Raw genomic sequence first — 25,291 nt, forward strand, 5'->3', positions numbered from 1 at the left:
ATGTAAGATTGATTTCTTGAAGATTACTGAAATATCTCAAAAGCCCTTTGGCTTTCAAGCACAGTAGTTTTCAGGTCACATTTGATGAAAAGAGGTGACATTTATGTGTATTTCATTAAGATTGATGCATGGTATTGTTTATAAGTATGCTTAAGAAGGGTTTCTATCCTGGGATCTCACCAAAATATTCTGAAATAACATAATGAGGGTAAGGCAGTACTGAGCATATATCCACTTGTGAAAATACCAAAAGGTCTTAAAGAAGGACATGTTCTTAAACAATCCTTTCTATGTTCCACAAGGAGAATATTATGTTTAGACCTGGGGAATAAGCGCACAATAGATGGTCCAAAGTAGTAATAATTTAACAAATTGCCAAAATTTCAATACTGGAATAAAACTAACACCAATGATTTTGCTAACTAATTGAAAATCATCCTTGGTTGGAAAATGGAGACTATTTCTCTGATGCTCTTTATCTAATTGGAAAACTAAAGTTTGTTATTATTATTATTTTGTTGGGCTTGATGTTGTAAATCACAAAGTGATAGATAAACTGCAATTTTAACATACAGTGGTTTGAAGTTAACTATCGATTGAAGCAATCTTAAAGGAGATTATACAGCTCTGACCATACTCAGTAAAGATCAGGAAAATTCTTAAGTTTAAATATCCTAACTGTAGATAGAAATGGCAATTGCATGAAAAAAGAAAAAAAAAAACAACACAGCTTTTAATTTCTTTTTTAAAAAGTTTTTTTTTCAGCTTTACTGAGATATACTTGACATGTAACATTGTGTAGGTTTAAATAAAAGTTTAACAAAGGTTTTGTTAAACCTTGTTTTGTGAAACAAAAGTTAAAAATAACTTTTTATTTCAGTTAAAAGCTTTTTTGTTTTGTCTTTTGAGGGCCACACCTACGGCGTATGGAGGTTCCCAAGCTAGGGGTTGAATCCGAGCTGTAGCCCCTGGCCTACACCACAGCCATAGCAGCGAAGGATCCAAGGGGTGTCTGCAGCTTACACCACAGCTCAGGGCAATGCCGGATCCTTAACGCACTGAGCAAGGCCAGGGATCGAACCTGCGTCCTCGTGGATGCTAGACAGATTCATTTCCACTGAGCCATGATGGGAACACCAAAAGTTATTTATATTTTTAAATTACATATTGCTGCTGCAGATTTTGATAGAAGGTAGAAACATTTTTTCCTTGGTAACAAAAGTGCCTCTTCAGTTTATTTTCTCCTTAAATTGCTATTTATCCTTCAAATCCTTTGATTTTGTTGTTTTGAGTAAGATAGGGCACAAACAAAATAACACATTTAGTACCTTACTGTATTACAGTATGGGGTATCCTGAACTTATATGAAAACCTGTGTTCCAAGTTTTCCTTCCTTAATACTAGCTCTTCAGTCATACATAAGGGTCTTACTTCTCTGATGCTCCTCAACACTGTCACAAGGCTGCAGCTATCAAGGGGCTACTCTTCATCCAGGTCACTAGCATATTAAGTCTCTTGGGAGTAGTCTTTAAAGTTTTCCTGTAAAAAACGGGGGCTGAGGAAGTCACATACTCTTATGAAGTCATTGTTAGCCTATCTTTCTATGCTCTCTTTGCAGCCATTTCTTGAGAGAATGCTAGGGGCTTCTCATTATCCTGGGCTCTATTCAAGGAGACACGATTTCTTCCTGCTCTCAGATTTCTGAAACCTAAATGGTGTTTTTGTGTTTGTCTCTTGTTGGCCCTGGTGGGTCACTGTGCAGGAACCTCAGTGATTACTCACCTACTTCTCTCTGATTCCCCAACCTGGAACTTTTTTTTTTTTTTTTTTTTTTTTTTTTAAAGAGTTGAGGGTTTTGGGTAGTTTACAGATTTTTCTTCTATATTCTGTTGTATCTTCCCTAAAGCAATGTAGTCTGATGCTGGAACTTGGGAGTAAAGAATATACTGTTAGGAAATGTGAGGCAAAAAAACCAAAAAACAAACAAAAAAGCAAAGCATTTCACATCAGTTAACAAACAAATACCTGTTTGAGTTATTAAAATTAAATGAGATGTCTTATAAATGAATGTAGTAAGCATTCAATAAGTAGAGTCGTGAAAATGTTCTGAAAACAAGTAGGGGTAGAAAAAGTTTTTAATGTGGATTGTATCTAGATTTGAGTTTTTAGTTAATAGAAATTGACTGGTAAGTGTATTTTGGATTTTATTTAATAAGAAATTTGCCAGGGCCCTTTTCTTAGTGAGGGTTCTCAGGGTTTTTGTCTCAGGCTACGGCAAATTTTCCAGCCACCTTTTTTTTTTTTTTTTTTTTTTCTTTAAAATCATAGGGATTTATCTGCATTCTCTTCTCCACCTCCACAATTTATTACAATAGGTGTAATTTCAGTTTCTCTCCTTCTTCTGTTCCTTAACAAAGTTATTTTGAGTAAAGAATTATTATTTAGAGCAATTACTTTCCTCTCATTTTTGAAGGAGTTGTTGGGCAAAATTAGAACATGGTATTGAACTTGACATATTGATTATTTTGAACCTTAGGCTCTACTGTTAGGTTTGCATGCTTTCCAAATATAAGAGAATCAGTGCATTATAGTATCACAGCTTCAAAAGAGAGCCTCACATTTTCTTGCTTTTAGCAGTGATGATTTTATGAAATAAAGAATAAAGTCACTGCAGGAGTTCCCATCATGCCTCAGCAGAAACGAATCTGACTGGTAACCATGAGGACACAGGTTTGATCCCTGGCCTCACTCAGTGGGTTAAAGATCCAGCGTTGCCATGAGCCATGGTGTAGGTCGCAGGCAGGCTTGGATCTGGCGATGCTGTGGCTGTGGCATAGCCCAGCGGCTACAGATCTGATTCGACCCCTTGCCTGGGAACCTCCATATGCTGCGGGTGCAGCCCTAAAACAATAAAAAAGACAAAAAAGGAATAAAGTCACTACCAAAAATAAAGGAATAATGTGAAATGATCTGAATTGTGGAAATTGGAAAAAGAAACATAATTTTAGAATACCAGGGAAAAATTAATGAGCAAATAGCCTGAAAAAAGAATATACAATTGAAAAGAATAAAAAAATAAAGATATAAATTTATGTACTTCCTGAGTAGTAGCCAAGGAAGGAAAGAATCACAGATTGCTAAATTTAGGGAAATACAGAGAGATTGGTAATTACTGTCAGGTAATATGTGACAAGGAAAGATAATATTCACTTATCAACGTATGCTGACTTTGCTTAAGTGCTTTATTTTCCAATAACCTATGAGAAATTGTTACTGAGCCAAACTTGGGTCCAGTTGCCAGCATTCAGTAAAGCCAATCTACTGTCATTAAGTTGTGATGAAGAAAAGTGCAGGATCTATTTCAGGGTGCACAAAGCAAGGAATCCAGAGCAGCTAGTGCTTAAAACACCCAAACTCCACCAATGGGTTTCAGGAAAGCATTTTTAAAGGCCAGGTGAGGGAGGGGAGTTTCAGGGTATGTGATCAGCTCATGCACAATTCTCCATTATCAATCCTCAGGCACCAGTAGTTCTGGGAGCTACATGTTCATGGTCATCAGGTAGTTAATTCTTCCATTTGGTGGGGGTTTTAGCATCTGCAAAACAGTTTAGGAAATATTCATCAAATACTATTTTCTAGGTACTTCAGGGAGGTACTGAAGAAGGGGACGTGTGAGGAGGGGGCTGTCACAGGAAGGCCCCATAGGATCTTGCTCCAGTTATAGTATATAAAACAGAGATATTAATCTCTGTATTACTGATAAGGAAATAACACATTTAGGTACAGAGAGATTAAGTTACTTGGTTAAGGCCTTCCAGCTAATAAATTCAGGCAGGCCTATCTGCCCCTCAGGTGTTATTCTTAGCCTCTATATTGTTCTGCCTGACCATTCATGTTCTTATCTTAGTGATTATTCCAGATCTTTAGCCTCTCAAATGGGGCCTATTATTTTGACCAGATAACTTAGAAAGGAACTTTTAAATAAAGTGGAACAGTTTAGAAAGGGAATAATAAATGCTATTTCAATATATGCAGCTTTCAGTGAAGACTAAATAAAAGGTAGAAAATACTAAAGGAGACTGTGAATCCCTGATTTCTTGTTGAATTCAATAGTCTAGGTTTACTGATTTGCAGACTTGCACTTGAATGGATTTAAGGTTTTTAAAATTCCCTTTCTAGTAATATGAATATAATTTGTCATGATTAACTAAGGTATTTCACATCTTGAATGGTGGTTCATTTAGCTTTGTATGTACTAAACTTGGTGACAAGTAATAGCTGTCATTTGTTGAATACTTACCATGTGTCAACTGCTATTCTAAGTACTTATTCTTGTAACAATGAGATAAATTGATTTACTTATTGTAATAATAACTTGATGATAGAGGTACTCTTATAATCCATAAAGATGAAGCAACTGAGGCTCAGAGTGGTCTCAACATGTGTCTAGTCATACAGCTAGTTCATGAAGGAGATGGGATTTGAACCTATATCTGTTCAGATCTATAGACCATACTCTTGCAACCACCGTTTTATTCCTCATCCCTGGTAATTTTTATTCTATTAATTTCATAACAAAATGTCATCCTATTGAGTAGCCATATTGTCATTACTAAAATTTTATGTGTACGCATCATAAAAGATTTGATTAGACTATTGCTATTTTGATTGGTGTATTATTTTGAATTATATCCTTCCAAAAAAACCTGCAACAATCACTACAAACCAAGCTCTCTCATCTACAGAATCATTTCATTTAATTTACATTTTAAACCATTGTAGAAAGTAATCTAATTGTTGATAATTTTTTTAACATGGAAAAACTCTTTTTGCATTGAAGAGGAAGTAAAATCTTTTACTGTGTTAGGTCTTTCATGTAGGATTCTTATTATATGATAGGTTATCTTTTTTGTTTGCTTAAAATGTTTTTGCCTCCTTTATCAGTGAGATACAAAAATGTGGTTCTCTTCTTGGATAAAGTAAGTTGTGTGCACATTTTAGTCTAAGTTTGGTCCAAAATAAAATAAATGCCATCTTCTGGCATCTTTAAGTGTTGGAATATGTTTGTTTACGTTAGTTTATCCAATAGAGCCCTTCACCCTTATTTAAATTGAATAGGGGGTGGGGAAGGACTGGGACAGCCGACAAAGCACACTGACCCAGCTTGTCACCCAGTGACCTGTGAGAAGGAAATAATGAACTGTGAGTAGCTGTCATCTTAACTGTTTCTGACAGTTTGCCTTTGGGCACATCTGTGTTAGTTGCATTGGAAAGGCCTTTGTTCTTTTCCCACTAGTGACTTTGTGGAGCGCTGAGGGGTTTGCTAGCTACTGTACTCCTAACCAGCCCCTTCCTTCCCAGGGAAGTAAGCAGCTGCCACAGATCACATTGACATTTCTCTTCGTGACTCAACTTGGCATGTACTTCAGTCTTTCCAAACCTATATTAAAAAGTTCTTTGATTTTTTTTTCATTTAAAATGGACTTTTTCTCATGAGTTTTGATTCTAATAAAAAAAAGCAAGTAATAAAATATGTTTAGTGTTTTCCTAGTTTTATATAGAAAAGAGTAAACAAAAATAAATAATGTGCAAGATGGACAGGTGACTTGAAGGAAATATGTCAAAACATTAATAATTGTTACCAAGTTTAAAATTTTTATTATTCCTTTTAAAGTTTAATAATTAAATATAATATGTGCAATAGGACAAAAATCAACACATGTTATGAAAAGCATTTTTTTTTTTTATCATGCCTGCAGCATGTGGAAGTTCCTGGGCCAGAGACAGAACCCAATCTTCAGTTGTGGCCTGTTCCATAGCAATGGCAATGCCAGACCCTTAACCTACTGCTCCATAAGGGAACTTCCTGAAAAGCATTTTTAATGTGATACTTTATTAGTAGAAATATTTACATTAAAATATATGAGGATATGATATATTTGGTGCACATTTTTTACTGCTATTTTATGGTGTTTCTATCTAATAATTTAAACTTGAAAATATTTTAATATTTATATTTTAAGTTAATCTAGTGCATAAAATTATTGTAATCATTAGGACAAGTAATTTGATAACAAACAGGTGTTTCTGTCCCAGAGTCTCCTGAAGTATCACTACTATTTCAGTCATAACAAAAGCAGAATATCTGAATAATGTGTATTATACCCTAAGAGAATTGTTTAAATTAAAATCAAAATTTCATTTATAAAATGTAATTCCTAAATCACTTTTAAAGCCTTATTTACATTTTTACAATTGGTGTAAAATCAGTCCTTCTTCTCTAATTAAGTCTGGCTGCAATCAGCATGGAATAAACCCTGAGCATTTGGTACTCACTTTATTATTTTACCCTTCCAATAGGATATAAATAGAAGCTCTACTGCACTGGTCAACTTTTATAAGGGATTTTTCCCCCTTGATAGAATAGAAGAAAGGAAGCTTCAAAGAAGTGACATGGTTTTTTCCGCCTTTAATGTTTTTTCTCTGTTAGTAACAGGTTTGAGATGCACTAGGTAATGGAACTATTATAGTTTCCTGCTTTTCAGAGAAAGTTAAATTAATAGTAATGGGAATTCTTAAGTAGACAAATGATGATCATGTCTATATAATTATAAAATGTAAAAAAATGCATATTAAAATGGAGAGATTTTTATTTTCTTGAGTATTCAGTAGCATATGATTTATTATTCTATTAAATCATTTATATAGTTTTGCGTATAGTTGATGGTAATCTGTAACCATCTTATTTGATTGGAACAGTCTTCTCGATTTTTTTTAATATATCAACACAATTTTTAAAGATAGTGCACCTGAGTTGGATTTGATAATAGCAAACTATGTCTTTTTAAGGAAAGTGGACTGCTATAATTGCCACACTCAAATCCTTGTTTCTAGAACTCTTACCAATAAAGGCAAATGTAAATACAGAAATTGCCTTTGATATTCACTAAATCCAATTATGCTTTACAGGAATAAAATCTCATATTAAGTTGTATTACTGTTCAGTATCAAAATGCTCAGCTTTAAGTATTAGCTTTTAGTTTTTAATACTATGTACAAAAGTATGGTGTTCTATTTAAGAATATGAAACTATCGTGCATTCCAGATATAGAGAGATAGGCTTATAATTCTTTTTTTTATTAGAAAAGTCAATATCCTGATATTGGCCGATATTGTTACCTGTTTGGTATATTTAAAAATCAATTCTCACATGTTCCTGGGAGTTAAAATAAAGTGAACAAAAAATCTAATTGCACCTGCTGTTTTGAAACAAAGTCAAAATCAAGCATTCCAAAGGTTTATCCATAAATGTGTATTAATTCAGAAATTATCAAAGGCTTGTAAGTATTTTATGATTAATTTTTATTCTCATTGCCATGAGATATGCAAACCTTCAATTATGCTGCTTAATTTCCATTTTTAAAAATGTAATATCTTCCTGTGTTATTCAGTATTGTCTATAAAGCTATTTATTCAAGGTATTAATGGGAAAATCTACTACATTCTTCAAACTTGTGGCCCCCAAACTAGAATGTCTATTTAGTATTATAATAGTGAAAGTAGTAAGGTCAAGAATTTCTAAATTTGAGTAATTGGATGGACAAGGAGGAGATGGGTAGTGGAGGTCTTATTAGGTTACAGTATATGGAACTGGATCAGATCAGAGTTCAAGCAGTCAAAGTGACCTATAGGTTAGTTTCCTAACTTGTCTCTCCTTCTAATCTTGTGCCCCTACAATCTATTCTCCAGAGGGTACCTTCATATTCATAAGTCAGATCATGGAAATCCTCAGCTCCAGATACTCCAGTGGCTTTTTATTTTCCTTTAAAGTGAAAGCAAAGTCTCTGTGTTGGGTGGTCCTCCTTTACAGGGCTGGTGGCATCTCTCTGAAAACCATTCTCCCTTCTTCTATAGTCAGCCTGCCTTTCATGCAGTCTTTCAGATATGTCATACATGCTCACACTCTGTCACTCTCTTCCCCTGCCTTATTTTCTTTCAAGGCATTTATTATTGCCTGTCATATCTACATCTATCTATATCTATCTATTTATCTATCTGTGTATCCATCTATTCTATCTATCTATCTATCTATCTGTCTATCTATCTATCTATCTATCTATCTATCTATCTATCTATCTATCTATCTATTGTGTCTGAGTTGTCCCATTAGACTGGGAACTTTATTTCAGCAGGAACTATTTTTTTATTCACATCTGTGCCTACAGGGCCAGAACATACCTGGTACGTAGTAGACAAGCAATACAAGATTGTTGAATGAATGACTAAATGAATGCATGAATAAAGTAGTGTGATTAATGGAAATAGGAAAATAGAGAAGGAACTCGTCTGAGCATTCATATATACCTTTCAAGACCCCCAATGTCTACTGAAAGACCAGAGTCCCAGGACCTACTCATGTGTCAATACAAAATTGAGCCTGACTATTATAATGGTTTTTCTGATTCTGCATCTCTCCTTTTTTTCATCTTTTATTAATGTACAAATACTTATTGAGCATTTTCTATATTCCAAGAACTATCCTAGTCACTGAGGATATGGTACTGAAAAGCCACGTACACTTTCTCACCTTGCAGAGCTGCCCCTCCAGAGTCTAACAGAGAAGAGAGGTATTAAGCAAATCACCACAATAAAGGGAGGGTGATGAGTGTATTCTTAAGAGAAAGTAGTTCAACCTGAAAATACCTCCCTGGTGATATGCTTTTGGAGTATTGCTCTGAACATCCCACTCACTCCCTGTACTTAGTCAGGCCCGGACTGATTGTACTTGGCTCATACTGGTTTGCATGACCAAAATGCCCTTATTTCCGTTTTCTACCTAAAATGCTACCCTTTGGAAGGCCGATTTTTCACTGTTGATTTCCAGCCTTTCTTCTTTTCTTATACACACATTTAAGGATATAAATTTACCTCCAAGCATGGCTTTAGCTTCATTCCACCAATTTTAATGTCATATTTTTGTTATCATTTCTATTTTGTTATAATTTTTGATCCATGGATTTCAGAAGTATACTTCTCAATATCCAAATATGTGAAACATTTCTGGTTGGTATGTGTTATTGATTTATAGATTAATTTCATTGTTGTTGAAGAACATTTTGGGTTTGTTTTCAACTCTGACATTAATTGAGATTTGATTTATGGGCCACTGAATATCTGGACAGTTTTTGTTAAGTGTTTCATGTCGGAGTTCCCCTCGTGGCGCAGCAGAAATGAATCCGACTAGGAACATGAGGTTATGGGTTCTATCCCTGGCCTCACTCAGTGGGTGAAGGATCCGGTGTTGCCATGAGCTGTGGTGTAGGTCACAGTTCCCATGTTGCTGTGGCTGTGGTGTAGGCTGGCATCTGTAGCTCGGATTCGACCCCTAGCCTGAAAACCTCCATATGCCGTGGGTGCGGATCTAAAAAGCAAAAAAAAAAAAAGTGTTCCATGTGTATTTGAAAAGAATATGCTTTCTGCAGTTTGGGGGGCACAGTGTTCAAGTTTGATAAATGCATTTTTGGTTCATGTGTATACTTACTGATATTTTGCCTGCTTGTTAGATTATTTACTGAGAGAAATATGGTTAAAATCTACTTATAATTGTGGATTTGTCTACTTTTCTTTCTATTAGTTTTGTGAATTTTTATTTTCTTCTTATTAGTTCTATGAATTTGAGGCTATTAGGTCCATACAATTTTAGAATTGTTTTATCTTTTTGGTGAATTAAACCTCATGTTATTATGGAATGTTCCTTTTTATCCCTAGTAATTCCTTTTTATTTTTTTGACTTAAACTTTGATTTTTTTTTCTCTCAAATTAAATATAGTGGCCCCAGGTTTTTGGTCAATGTTTATATGATATATTTTTATGTCCTTTAATTTTCCAATGTTATCTTTTTGTTGAAAACCTTTTTTTTTAATTACAGGACAACAATCTATGTTTTTTTTGTTGTTGTTGGTATTGTTGTTTCCTTTTTAGGGCGGCACCCACAGCTTATGGAAGTTCCCAGGCTAGGGGTCGAATCGGAGCTGCAGCTGCCTGTGTACACTACAGCTCATGGCAGCACCTTACTCACTGAGCAAGGCCAGGGATCAAACCTGCATCCTCATGGATATGAGTCAGATTTGTTTCCACTGCACCACAACAGGAACTCCCACAATCTATGTCTTTTAATCGAAGTATTGAGTCCATTTACCTATAACATAATTACTGGCATTTGGGGGTTTAAGTCTAACATATTACTTTTTGATTTCTATGTGTTCCATCTCTTCTGTTTTATTTTTTTTTTCTTTGCCTTCTCTTGGATTTATTGAGTATATTATTTCATTCCTTCCTCCCAGTTATCTTGGTAATAATACATTCTTTTACTATTCTTTGATTGGTTGTTCTAAACATTAAATGTGTTTTCTTGACTTAACATCTAATATAGATTATTGTTTTTACCACTTCTCAAACAAATCAAAGACTTTCAAACTCTTACTCTCCATATATACACTTTCTGATTGAATAAAGGTGTATTTTTTTTTTTTTTTTGTCTTTTGTCTTTTGTCTTTTTAGGGATGCACCCACAGCAAATGGAGGTTCCCAGGCCAGGGATCGAATCAGAGCTGTAGCTGCTGGCCTACACCACAGCTCACAGCAACGCCAGATCCTTAACCCACTGAGCAAGGCCAGGGATCGAACCCGCAACCTCATGGTCACAAGTCAGGTTCATTAATCACTGAGCCACAACGCGAACTCCAAATAAAGGTGTATGTTGTAATTCCATGTGTTTTAAGTGCTAAAAAAAATCATAATTATTATTTTCTTAGTCAATATTTATTTAAATGTAGCCACATATTTACCCTTCTTGCTTATCTTTATTTCTTTCTGCATCTCTGGACTTCCATCAGGAATCATTTTCTTTCTCTTTAAAGATCGTCTTTTAATATTTTCTTAGGTGTAGGTCTGCTGGCCATAAATCCTTTCCATTTTTATTTGTCTTCTTTTTTTTATATATCTATGTCACTCCCATATTCTCGTTTTCATATTTTTACTGGGTGTGAAATTCTAGGTTGTCAGCTGTTTTTTCCACAACACATTGTATTTTTTTCCTTCCTTTTGTTTTTTTTCCCCCCAATTAAAAAGTCATGTATCGGTTTTATTGCTCCTTTGAAGGCAATATGTTGTTTTTCTCTGGCTAATTTTAACATTTTCTCTTTGTGTATTTGGTTTTTACTATGATTTTCCTTAGCAGTTTTTTTGGCATTAGTGTCATTTTATGTTTATGATACTTGGGGTTTTAGGCCTTGAATCGATGACTCACTGTGTTTTATCAGTTTTAGAAAATTCTCTGCAGTTGTTTCTTCAAACATTGTTTCAGCTGCATTTTCTTTCTCTTCTATGGAGGAATACTAGTGACATGAGTATTAGAACTTTCTTTAAAAGCTGTAAATTCTGTTTATTATACTCAATTTTGTGTTTTTTACCTTTTGTCTCCTTATGCTTTAGTGAACATATTTTCTTTTGACCTGTCTCTCAGCTTATTAATTCTCTCTTCAGCTTTCTCTAATCTGTTGCTAAATGCACACCTTATGTTCTTAATGTCTGTAATTGTGTTTTTTCAAGTATAAATTTTATGTTTGGTTTTTATGACTAGTAATATTACCATAATTTCGGAGTTCCCATTGTGGCTCAGTGGATTATGAACCCAACTAGTATCCATGAGGATGCGGGTTTGATTCTCATGGGATCTGGCATTGCCATGAGCTGTGGTATGGGTCACTGACGTGGCTTGGATCCTGAATTGCTGTGGCTATGGTGTAGGCCTGCAGCTACAACTCCAATTGGACCCCTAGCCCGGGAACTTCCATATCCCGCAGGTGTGGCCCTAAGAAGAAAAAAAAATTACCATAATTTACCCAATAATTCCTCTGTTATTGAACAGTTAGGCAGTTTTTTCCAATATTCCAAGTTTATAAATTGCATTACACCAGACATCTTTGATTCTTGTCTAGAATGTATTTATTCAATCTATGAACATTTATTAAGCACTTTTTTTCTGCCCCCAAATTTGTTGGACACTAAGAATATAAAAATATATACAAACAGTCCGTGATTTTCATGAAGTATAACGAAGCATTTCCCTGCCAAGTTACTAATGAAAATCTAACATTGTGGAAATTGTATTGATAATGAGGTTTGTTGTTACAGTTTTTATTTTCTGTTTTATAAAGTTTATGACTTAGCTGGTCAAATAAGGGGCCTGAACTTATATGTTCTAACAGCATTGTATTTTCTTTCTGTAAACACAAGCCATCCTTTACATTTTCCATTCTTTAAAATCAGACTGCAGAATTAGCCAAACTATGGTATATGCTATCTTAGAATTTAAAAACAATTTTAATTACTTAAATACCAAATATCACCCTTTTATAATGAATAATCTCTGCAAATATTTATGAAAAATAAGTTACTTTATATTCAATTAAGTTAAGAACAATTATGTTGTAGTACATGTAATCATTTCAATTACTCATCATTTTATCCATTTGAATACTAGTAACTGACAGTTCTTTTGATTGACTATGTTTATCATAGCCCATTCTTTTTTGACACTAAGTCTCTAATTGGGCCTTTCTGTAAATTAAAGGCGAGAGAATCAACTGAGCAGACAAAAAATACTTTAATATTCATACGCTCAGAACAAGGATTTTGATTTTGTGATTTTAGTATCAAGGTTTAAATTTTGCTTTCCATTGCTAAACTTTTTTCATTGTATTCTCTCCTGTTATATTACTTGAGAATATTTGTGAGTCAATTCATACAGATAAATAATGTTACTTTCTCTCTTTTATATTCATTGATTCATGTCATAAATACTTTTGCATTCTTATTAAGAGAGATGACATAGCTTCCTAATTGATATCTCAGAATCTGGATTCACATTGGCCTGGCGTTTAATCCTAGCTCTTTGATCTATTCACAGTAAGATTTGGGGAAGCTATTTAATATCACAGATACTCAGTACCCTCATATCCAAAAGGGAGATGATAATTATTGTGAAATTTAAATGATATCACAAATATGAAAATTTAGCCCAATTCCTGGCCCATAGTAAATACTCAGTAAATGGTAGCTTTTATGATGGTAATAGTATACTATTATTAATACCCATATTACTATTAAGTGCAAAATGTCACAAGAATGCAAAGCAATTCCTGCCTTTAAAATTCCAGAATCTCATTGAGGAGAAGCTGTACACTGCTATATTTTTAATGTTGTTCAAAAAGTAATTTTGGGGAGTTCCCGTCGTAGCACAGTGGTTAACGAATCCGACTAGGAACCATGAGGTTGCGGGTTCGGTCCCTGCCCTTGCTCAGTGGGTTAACGATCCGGCGTTGCCGTGAGCTGTGGTGTAGGTTGCAGACGCGCCTCGGATCCCGCGTTGCTGTGGCTCTGGTGTAGGCCGGAGACTACAGCTCCGATTGGACCCCTAGCCTGGGAACCTCCATATGCCGTGGGAGCGGCCCAAGAAATAGCAAAAAAAAGACAAAAAAAAAAAAAAGTAATTTTGGGTTTTTCATTGGATGTAGAGAATTGTACTGTATAGTATTTCCCCTTGAGTATTATAATAGGATCACATTCAATGAAGCTGAAGGAGACGGGAGGACTTTGCCTTGTATCATTTATAAGAAATGGATCAGACAAGCAGAAACTTCTCTGACTAGGAAGAATGAAAACTAAAAAAAAAAAAAAACCTATTGTGGCTCAGCGGATTAAGAACCCAACACAGCATCTGTGAGGATACAGGTTTGATCCCTGGCCTTGGTCAGTGGGTTAAGGAACTGGCATTGTCGCAAGCTGTAGCAAAAGTCGCAGATGCAGCTGCTCAGTGTTGCAGTGTTGCCGTGGATCTAGTGTTGCTTTGACATAGACCAGCAGCTGCAGCTCTGATTCATCCCTAGCTCAGGAACTTCCATCTGCTGCAGGTGCAGCTATTTTTGTTGTTGTTTTTTTAAAGAACTTGAGAACAAAACAATATAACTAATGCCTGTTTATATTGATTTGGACTCAGTTACAGGTGATAAAATTCCCAGCGCAAACTGATTCAAGCATGAAATACGAAAAAAGCCCAGGGAAAATGTTAGCTTAGGTGCTCAATTGACACTATTAGACTCCATTTTTCTCAGTTCTGCCTTCCAGATTTATGAGTAAGCAACATGGTGTCAGCAGCTTCTGTCCCTAAATGTTCTTAGGTTTCAGGACCACAGAACCTCCCAGCAGTACTAGCAAAGGTCTTCCAATTATAAATAAAACCTCTGTAGTGTCAGGTTCCATTCCAACCTGGATCACCATGATGTACTGATTGATTTAGATTCTACTGGGCCATGAAAGTTTTTAAAAGGAAAATTGGGAAAGTAATCTCAATTGATCACTGATGTAGAGGGTCAGATTTTTCACCATCCCATTGTGTGCAAGCTTGTTGACTCCCTGTGATCTTTCTTTAGATGCTGTCTTGTTCACATCATACAGTATGCTCCCAAGATTACTGAAGGGGAGGGTGGGGAAGAAATCTAATCATATATTAATTATTTGCTTTTAATTTCTACTTCTTTGATCTAAGAAAAGTATCAACAGGTTAGATGAGACATTGTATGATCAAAAGATTTGAAAAGTGCTTGGTCCAGAGGTTGGGTAAAATATGGTTTTGCTAAAGTGACAATATTAAAAAATCTCCTACAGAGAGCTGCTTCCTATAGAGAGCTACTTCCTGCAAAGAGCTGCATACAAATCCCCACTATCAGACATCATTCCATTTCTGTGGGGTTATGGACAAAGCTTTGTCTTTTGTAACTTTTTCATGCTGACATAGATCACTGTATTCTTAAGAGTGGAAGATGTCGACATGGGTCTGTAGCATGTCTTTGCTGACAACTTTAGTTACCCACTTATATATATATGAGTAGAAAAAGCCACAGTTATTTAGTTCACCACAAACATATAGAATATTACGAGCAATAATGTTAATCCTATTCTCTTGAGGCCAACTCTTGGAATTGTGCCAGCCATAGATTCAGTACTACTCAAGATAGAGCAGTTTATGTCATGCCTAGGCTGGTCATCATGCAGTTAGCTTTTTCCCTCTGGTGGCATTTATAGGATCTGTAAAGCAACTCAGGAATATGCATCAAATTCTGAAAGATTCTATGACTCTGTTGTCCTAATCATTAATTGCTTGATTCTGCTCTTTTGTGCCTCAGGAGTGGTCTGGGAGACTTCAGCTTTTCTAAGACAAGAGGCAGGGAACATGGAGGGGCTTTTGTCATACTTAAACATATAAGCTGCATGAGAACAAGGACTGTCCCCTCTTTTCACCCCAGTACACTCAGAGCCTGGAACATTGCTCTACACAGACAGGACAAACTCAAGAAATACTGTTGAATGAATTAATGATTAAAATGCATAATATAAACATAACTTCCCCACTTTAAATATAATACTCCTACCCAATAGTACCTCTGACTGAGAAGTCTTAATTATTTTTCAGTCCTTAACTGTATTTCTAAATGAAATGCTCACGTATTTTTTTATGAGCTATGCTAATTTGGTATATGTGAGGTGCATCAGAGTGCATAGTTTCAGGAATTCTCTTGTGGTGCAGTGAGTTAAAGATCCAGCATTGCCACTGCAGTGGCTTGGTTGCTGCTGTGGTGCAGGTTCAGATCCTTGGCCTAAGAATTTCCACATGCCACAGGAGCAGTCCCCACAAAAATATGCACAGTTCATTTAAGATCTTTCATATATTATAACTACCTTGAGCAAAGCTTAATTGATACCTTTTCTCCTATTCACATGAATACACACAATACCTTGGTGTTTTACCCTGTTAACCCCAGAGGAGTTGCAATTTCCTATCTATTGACCTCTCTTTTAGCTCACAGCTGTTTCCTGGTATCTTGCCTGAGCTCTGGGATAAAACAAGGATTAGGCTTTCTCATTTGTTCCAGCATTTTGTTTATTTTTCTCCTAAAGTATGTTTACCTAATAAAATCAACTGTGAGATTACCTTGTATTTTAGGACCGGGACCTCTTAGTTCTAGGCCTTAAAGAGCTAACCCCTTAATTATTGATGGTTTTCATAAATAATAGCAATTTATTGGTACAAACTCCTTTTTGTCTTTCAGTAGAAAATATATGATTTTTTTTGTTATTGTTTTAAATTAGTAGCACATACAAATTCAGCAAATTTATGAGTTCCTCTGTGTGCCAAATTCAGTGCTAGGCACTCTCTATATGTTTTCTTATTTAATCTCATAAAAATTCTTTGAGATAACTATTATTTCTATGATTATTTTTTCCTTTGAGAAAAACAGTACCCAGAGAATTTACTTGATATTCTAGGATAAACCAGTAACTGGAAGAGCTGTGATTTGAACCTTATGCTTTAGAAGCTAAAACTATTCTTTCCACTATGGTATAATATAGTAGTGATTCCTAGACCAGCAATCTCCTGGGAATTTGCTTGAAATGAGTTCTCAGGTCCTGTCCCAGATCTGGGATGGGAGCTGCATAGCAAACTATGCGTATCTTCCAAATAATACAAATAAAATCAGAACCATTGTACAAACACACAAATATACCCAATTTGGCCTAGTCAGGTGGATGACTGGCTGAGTTAAATGATTTTCATTTTAGGGAAATATGTAATACTTATAAAATTTTCAGGTGTAGTTTTTTCTGAAAACCTAAGACTCTATTGTGTCTATTTTTACAGTCCTTTATTGTAATTTTTAAATCAAATTTAGTTTTGACATTTTTTTCCATAAACATATCCCCCCTTCAAGTAACCAACATTTTCAATGAATTTCTGAAATTTATTATTGCTATGGCTTCGTTTATTTTTATTTGATATCTGATAACATGAAAATTTTCTTTTTATTAGTTTTTTATTTGTCTTCATGCTTTGGGGTTAGGTTTTTAATGATTGTAATCCTGTTTGAAATGTAACTAATTATATTTTTTGCCACCTCAGTAAACACAAGTAAAATACATCACTTTGTTCTTTTTCCCCAGGAATCCTAGAACTAAATCACCTTGTTTTGTTAACTTTACAAATATTTATAAAACAAATACCATGAGCCAGGCACTGTTAGTAAATGAATGGATACCAATTTCTTGTTTTTTTTTTTTTTTTTTTAAAGAGCATATAATCAGCATCTATAAATAATCTATGGCATAATACTCATTATCTTTGTGACTATTGTATCATTTCTTATAATTTCCATATTTTGTGTTCTATAAAGACCTTATTTATTTTTCAGAGGTTATTCATCTAGAATTCCTGACTCATTTCCCTTTTCTCTTTAAAAGCAATACCACGATTTATTAAGTGCTTACCATCTCAGCCAGAACTCTATTTTGCATTTATTACCATATGAATTTGGCTATTGAAGTTATCCCCATTTTACAAATCAGGTGACTGAGACAGAGTGAAACGAGGTCAAAGAGCTAGTAGTAAGAAGGAGAGTTAGGATCTGAAACACACTGTAACTTGAGCATCAGCTCTTAAAACATCATACCTCTCCTGTTACATTTTAAAGCTCTGCTTAAACCATTTTTTTCATGTCCCATTAAAACAAAATTTTGATACATTTTCCTTCGACTGTTTTTCATTTCAAATCAAAAAAAATTTTTTTTTTGTCTTTTTGCTATTTTTTTGGGCCACTCCCGTGGCATGTGGAGGTTCCCAAGCTAGGGGTCTAATCCGGAGCTGTAGCCACTGGCCTACGCCAGAGCCACAGCAACGCTGGATCCAAACCGCGTCTGCAACCTACACCACAGCTCACGGCAACGCCGGATCGTTAACCCACTGAGCAAGGGCAGGGATCGAACCCGCAACCTCATTGTTCCTAGTCGGATTCATTAACCACTGCACCACGACGGGAACGCCTCAAAAAATTTTTTAAAAATTCCTCTAATTTGTAAAGTTCTGTTAGACCAAGGACTGAAGCCTATAATCTTATACTGCACATTGCCTGTCATAGAGTAGGGGTTTAATGAGTGATGAATAAATTAAAATAATAGTTTTGGACACAACTTTCTATTTAGCATTTTATTATGTTCATATTAATGACCACAAAACTAACTATCCACAGTAAGCACCTAATATAATGTTGAGGATGTCAACATTTGACAGTCACTTTTTCAAATTATGAAATATGCAGTTAAGAAAAAATTGACATTATGACCTATGAAAAATATTCTTTGTATAGATCTTACTTTTTTCACTTTTAGCTTCTTAACTTGCCTTTCCTTCCTTCATTCTTTTCTTCTTTGTATTCTTTTATTCTTTTCAAAAAGAGACTTCTTTTTAGATATAGCCAAAGGAAAGCACTTCCAACAATAAAATTGTTCCCCAGGAGAACTGTCCTGTGGTTAGGGCACAGGATTTGAGTCAGATTTACTATTTGGGTCTTCAGCCATGCTCCATGCCTAGAGCACTATTAACCACAGAGACACATTGACACAAAAGGTGGCGAGCCTGCTGATAGGCCAGAAAGTGAAACAGGTCAAACAAAATAATTTTTGGATACTTTCCTCTTTCAAAAATCTGTTATGAAATTCAGAATTGACCTCTAGTGTATTTTACTTGTCAGTTGACCCAGAGAATCAGGGTCTTCATCTTCATAACCTTCACAGCCCAAACAAATTATTACAATCCTAAATTCTCCTTGAGTCTGTTCCGTTTTTCAAGGCTTTGGCAGGCACTACCAAACATGGGCCATATACAAAAAATTACAGTAAAAAAATTTTTTTAAACAAATAAATAAACAAAAAATTGAAGTTATACCAAGAATCAATATTTTTCAGTTGATTTTATTAAGTAATTAAAAAAATTAGTATGGTGCTGCTAAAAACTGAAAAAATTAACAAATAGACATCAGATAGCCAAATGCTTAATTCTCTGTGCATTTACATTCATTAACTGAGTCAGATTTCTATTTCTGCTCTTTGTTGTTCTAAAACACACTAAATAAAAGAAATGCTTGCTTGAATCATCTTTAAAACCATTATGAATGGTGGGAAAGGATTAGCATTTAGGAAGATAAAAATTAGAATTAAAGAGAATGCCGATAAAGGCAAGAAATGTTCAGATGCAAGCCAATTCCATTCATTATGAAGACATGGTAGTTCACTGAGGGAAAACAAACAAACGTTAAGATGATAATGAGCACATCTGGCAAGGTAAATCCTGGGGCATCATAGGGATAAGAGACTTAAGGAGCTCTTGGAAATGCCAAATTTTAGAAACCAAGTTAGCCCCTCTGCCCTTTCGACATACTCCCACATGTATACAGTTAGTTATAGACCTATCAGTCTTCTCATTTGCCTTAACACTGGCTCCACTCTGAGTAGAATCCACTCTGAACTCAAGAGTGTCAAAATCCACTGCTAATAAGAACTGGCTAATAACTTGGTTTTCCAACTTTGTTCCTTAGAGTGTAGGGGTGTGGAAAAGGGAATAGGGAGCTTGACAAGAGCAAAGTCATTTTGCTGCACTGTCCATCTTGGTGAACTTAATGTGACTCATACAAGGGCTCTGAGAAAAACAAAGTCATTAGGACTTGAGAAACTCCAGGCCCCATTGTTCTAAAGAAATTCAAAAATAGCTAGATCGTACTTGAGGTTAATCATTAAAGTAGCGATATAAGGCATTCTGTACAGCTATACATCTTTCTGTATCCTGCATGTAACTAAAGGTTAATGTAGCATGTTAGATACGTAAGCAAGCACTATAAATGTATCTCCCTCTTTCTGTTTGGGGTCCATGATTGGGAAGCCATTCCCTGTGGACCCGCTGGCATAACAAAGCTGTTCTCCATCTTCCTCGAGTGTCCTCTGAGGTGATTTCTGGGAATTCTACAACAAGAGCCTCTGGATTCAGGGACACTAGATGTGAATCTGAAGGGAAGACTAAGCAAGCATTTCCATTCTCCAACTTTATCAAGAGCAGTTCCATTTTATATGTTGAGCTCTTGCAAAAGCTGTGCAGAGTAATGCTTAAGAATGTAGATAGATGCTGTATGGTCAGGTGCTTCAGTCTAAATATTGGCCCAGCACTTGCTACTTACATGACCTTGCACAAGTAACTTACTTCTCTCACTCTCAGTTTTTCACATCTGTATAATGACCATAATAATACTATATTATGGTTACATTAGCCACTGGAACATGATAGGCACTCAGTAAATAGTTATCTGAACAAAGAGTACTGCTAAAATGAAACAAAAAAATAAATGCTTAAAGCCATTAATTTTAAGATAGTTGTGAAAACTAAGGGTTAAGGAATACCAGGGCCCCAGTCATACTTTCATTATTTCTTTACTAAACTATTCCACACCATGATCTTTAAAATCATGTGCATCGATTTTATTTTATACGCCTTATTTCACTAAAGATTCACAAAGCATGTACATTGTGTTTGTCTATTCATATTTTTATGCGATTTAGTCGGGACAGGTATGGAAGACACTCTCATAATTTGCTTTTTATAGGATATGTGACTGAGATGTAGGGAGATCAAGGTTTGGCAATGGCTTTTTAAAGGTGATCATGGTAATACTGTTGGTTATAATCTAATAGTCAGAGGAACTAGGATTATATGGAATGAGAAAAGAGAGCAGTGATTTAATAGTGAACATATATTTAGGGACATATGTAGAATATGGTAAATAGCTTTTAAACTTTCACAAGTTCAGAATAAATACAGGAGTAAACAAGCATTCAGTTGAAGCATGTTCAACAAATGTCTGTCACTTGCCGGATACTCTGCTAGGTGTAAGGAGATAAAAGATCAGTCTCAAAGGACTATGCAGCTTATCAAATGAAACACTCAGTTTCTATAGAATAGAGCAACTTCAAAATGATTGCTTAAAATAGAGTTGACTAGCATCAGAAAATAAGGAGTTGGTTTAGAAATAAAATGGAGGCATGCTGAAAGGGCATAAGAACTAATCTGAAAAAAACTTTCAGTGGCCAAAGCTGGAACAATTTTTGCAAAAAAAAAAAAAAAAAAATAAATAAATAAATAAATAAATAAATATAAGCCAAAGAATAAAATATATATTCATGAGTTTATACTTACACAAATACATAGTCCAATAAGTAACTGAATGGGGCTGGGGAGGAACAATTCCTCCTTACAAAATAACTCCAATTATAAATGTAGAAGGAATGAAGGAAACAAAATTGGCATTAGAACAGCATAACAGTAACTGCTACAGGCAAGATTTGTCAACAGAGGTTAAAATTAGTAGGGGAAGATTTAAGCAAGTTTTAGGAGCATAAATAAATAGTTATTTGTTGCAAAGGATAATATAGTAATTTTACAGTGGAGAAACTTGGCAGAAGGCATCTTAGCTAAAGGATCAAAATTAACATCACCAGTAGTAAGACATATGAATGTCATGTACCTTCTGAAATGATCCGATGAGATAGACAAACCTCCATGATATTTGTCCCCTAAATCTTATACCTCAACCTAATCATGAGAAAACACCAGACAAATCCAAGTTGAGGGATATTTTACTGACTAGTTTTATTCAAAGATTTCAAGGTCTTAAAAGGAAATACTGATCATTTATCATAGATGAGAGGAGACTAAGGAGATACGATTACTAAACGCAGTGTGGTGCCCTGGATTGGATCCTGAAACAGAAAAGGGACATTTGTGGAAAACCTGATGAAATCCAAATAGACCCTGTAATTTAGCTAATAGTATTGCACCAATGTTAATTTCTTGGTTTTGATGATCATACCATGGTTATGTGAGATGTCAGCATAAAGGGTAACTGGGTGAAGGATATACAGGAAATCTCTACTGTTTTCACAACTCATAAATCTAAAATTATTTCAAAGATTTGAAAAATAAAATTGATTCTTTAAAAATTCTGAGATTTCTTAGATATAGTTCTAAAACAAAGCAAAAGGAGAAACTAGAGCTACAAAAATAGTTCTAACCTTGCAAATTTGTAGTTTTCTGGATACTTTTTCATACTCCTAAATCGTCCTTCAGAAATGTATTTTTTGTATTACCATCTTCACTAAACTGTGAATGTTGTTTCGAGTCAGTTAATGTGTACAGTTATCCCTCAAACAATGGTTTGAAATCCTCGAATAATTTTACAGTTAGCCCTCTGTATCCGTGGTTCCACATCCTCAAATTCTAGCCTCCGAATCTAGGAGTCGGAGTTTTGGATGAAGTAGAAATGAATACTTTTATTGTTTTGCCAGGCAAAGGCGCCACAGTGGGCTAATGCCTGCATAACTGTGTGTCCAACGCGGGGTGTAGGGGGGTTGGTGAGAAGTCTTACAGCAATGACTCAAGGGGTGGGTGATAAGTCTTATAGCAATGACTTCATGGGGTGGGGTGATAAGCATCAGTGTTTGTACAGGGCCCACATTGCTTCAATCTAGAAATCATTCGGTGTCACGTGGACTCATGATAGGCTTCTGTGCCTCTCAAAGTTATCAGACTGTGACCTTCTCTCTGGAATGAAGAATGCTTCATCAAGTAGTTAACATCTTCCACTTCTTTTTTTTTGGGGGGGGGGCTTAATTCTGCAGAAAAGCTCAAAGATATTGTTATATGTTCCTCTTGAGGAGGAACCTGGACTCTGCCTCATGTCTGTGCTGTTGTTTTTTGACTGCTCCTCCCTTGTCTCTGCATCTTCTCCCTTTCCTGATTAGCAACTGTTTGAACCTACCCTTCTTTGAAATTCAGGGAAGGTTATGGAGCCTGAATGAAGCCTATTTCCCAAATACAAGAAACTGGGACATAGAAAGGCTTTTGTGCCTGGGAGCCCCCCAGGGCCCTTCTTATTCACAACCTCAGATTGTGTAGCACTTGGTATGTATTTATCAAAAAAAAAAAAATCCATGTATAAGTGGATCTGAGCAGTTCAACCTGTGTTAGTCAAGGGTCAATTGTGTATAAAATGTGTACATGAAAGCTGGACAAGGGGACTTTTTGTAGTATAATGTTAAGTAGTCATTAACAAAAACTTTTTTTGGAATATACTTCACAAAGACAGGATAACTTTCTACCTTCATTTAACATATTAATCTAATGAAATCTTTGAAACCTTCAAATAATAAAAGACCATTCCCAACTGAGAGATAGAATTCCTCAGAATTTGAATATGGATTTGATATTATATGACACAACATGGAAACAGTTCTTTTTCAAAGAAATAATCACAAATTTCCTTTTTGCAAAGGTTTATATTCTCCCTCTCTACATTTAAAAGATACTTCTTTGGGCCAGCTTTGTAGTTGGGCAATTTTTGTGCCTGCAATTATGAGGACAAACAATCTTGTGCATAAATCATTGCAGCTGCAATTAGCTCATTTACCTCTTCTTGCCCTGGAGACAGAGGAAGCCACCCCTCCCTAAACAGCTGGGATGGAATTGCTGGAAGGGCTCTCTGTCCCTTTTGATAAACAGTCAGGGCCTTCCACTTCTTCCAGGTGTACCTTCTTTCAGGAGGATTAGGGGAGGGGCAGGGACTTTAGGATCCACTAAATTGTGAGAATTGATTACGTTGGATCTAAAAAGAGGAAGGTAATTGCCCTAAGTTACTTGCAGGCAGTTCGAGGTTTATTTTATCCTACTATTAGCTCTTTAAACTCCACTTTGCTAAACTAACTAAAATAAGAAAAAAACAAAAAACCTGTCCCCACAACTTCAAATTAACTCTTCCAACTCTTCTTTCAATGCAAACAAAAAAGTCATCTCTAATTATAGCAAAGGAATTATAAACAAATCTGTCCAATTCATTTGTTGTGTTCCTGCTGTTTGTGTGGCTATCCTCCAATTATACCTTTAACTTTTATTTTTATTTACCACTGTTTGATTATATTTTCCCCCTACAGAGTTTTTCACTCCTCTCTCTGAGGTATACTTGTGTTATAGCAGTCTGAAAATAGTCTGAAGTGCTAACTTGTTTCTTTTCTCTGTTATAAAATGCATTTCTTTCATAGCACTTGGACTTCTAAGGAATTCATTAGAAAAACATTAGGGAATGCAGTATACAAGACATGAGCTGCTAAATTAAAATTAAAATATGCTGTATCACATAATACTTGTGCTTAAAATGTTAATGGAAACTAATCGTTCAATTGTTATGACTATATCCTTTTGAAATATGTAGTTTCTGAGTTTTAATCTGAAGTAATATTTCTTGGGAGTTCATTATGTTTCCTGCTCTATCTGAACTTTGTGGGCCTCTCATTTATTTGACGGACACATAGAATGTAGGTGGTGGACTCAGCAAGTCAAATTTCACATGGATTCAATCCCCATGCCAGATTCCTGGCACAGAGGAGGGTGAATAAGGGGAGTTATTATAAGATGATTCTCTACAGGACTGAGTTTATGTGCAGTGGTATCATTGTGTCAATTGAGTAAATGTATCTTCCTTAGAAAAATACCATTTATAGTATTTCAAACATATTGAAAGTCCTAATGCATTTGTAGCACGAGATCCCATAATTTATTTTGTCCACGATGACATAAAAGAAGGATATAAAAGCTGTTTTAGGTTATAGGCTCTACAGCATGAATTTCATTTTCTTTCTAGATTAAGTTTATTATTTCTTTGGGCTGTTTCCGCAGCATATGGAGGTTCCCAGGCTAGGGGTCGAATCGAGCTGTAGATGCTGGCTCGGATCCTGCAACGCAGGATCCAGCCGATCTGCAACCTACACCACAGCTCACGGCAACGCCAGATCCTTAACCCACTGAGCAAGGCCAGGGACCGAACCCGCAACCTCATGGTTCCTAGTCGGATTGTTAACCACTGCGCCACGATGGGAACTCCCCAGCAGAGATTTGGATTCAATGTTTACGTAAGAGAAGCTTTCTTTTAAATAGTATATAATAATGCAATGATGAGAAAATTAATTTCACAATATTTCTTGCTTTATAGTAATCAGATATGATATGTGGAGTTAATTATGACATCTGGAGATAATATTATCACATTATACATGGAGATTTTTCCTCTAAAATTTTTCTTTTCTATTAAAAAGCATCCTTCTGCAGGACAAATTTCAGCAATTTGTTTTTTAAATTCTTTTCTTGTAAGATTATGTTAATGTTATAAAAGCTTTTAAAAAATCAGAGCCATTACAATAAACATTTTAATAAAAGTATAATAATATCTAGAATTAGACTGTACTAATGCTTGATAAATTATATACATAGCTCTTTGGTCTTAAATATTTTAACATTATCAAGTTAGAT

General features: G+C 35.3%; 1 protein-coding gene across 9 annotated transcripts in view; it reads left to right on the plus strand.

Moving 5' to 3' along the window:
• Positions 1–25,291, plus strand: part of LOC100517025 — a 431,209-nt gene that overhangs the window by 259,245 nt on the left and 146,673 nt on the right. The gene's annotated exons all lie outside the window — the stretch shown is intronic.

The sequence above is a fragment of the Sus scrofa genome, chromosome 2 (assembly GCF_000003025.6).
Source record: "Sus scrofa isolate TJ Tabasco breed Duroc chromosome 2, Sscrofa11.1, whole genome shotgun sequence".
NCBI classification, from domain to species: domain Eukaryota; kingdom Metazoa; phylum Chordata; class Mammalia; order Artiodactyla; family Suidae; genus Sus; species Sus scrofa.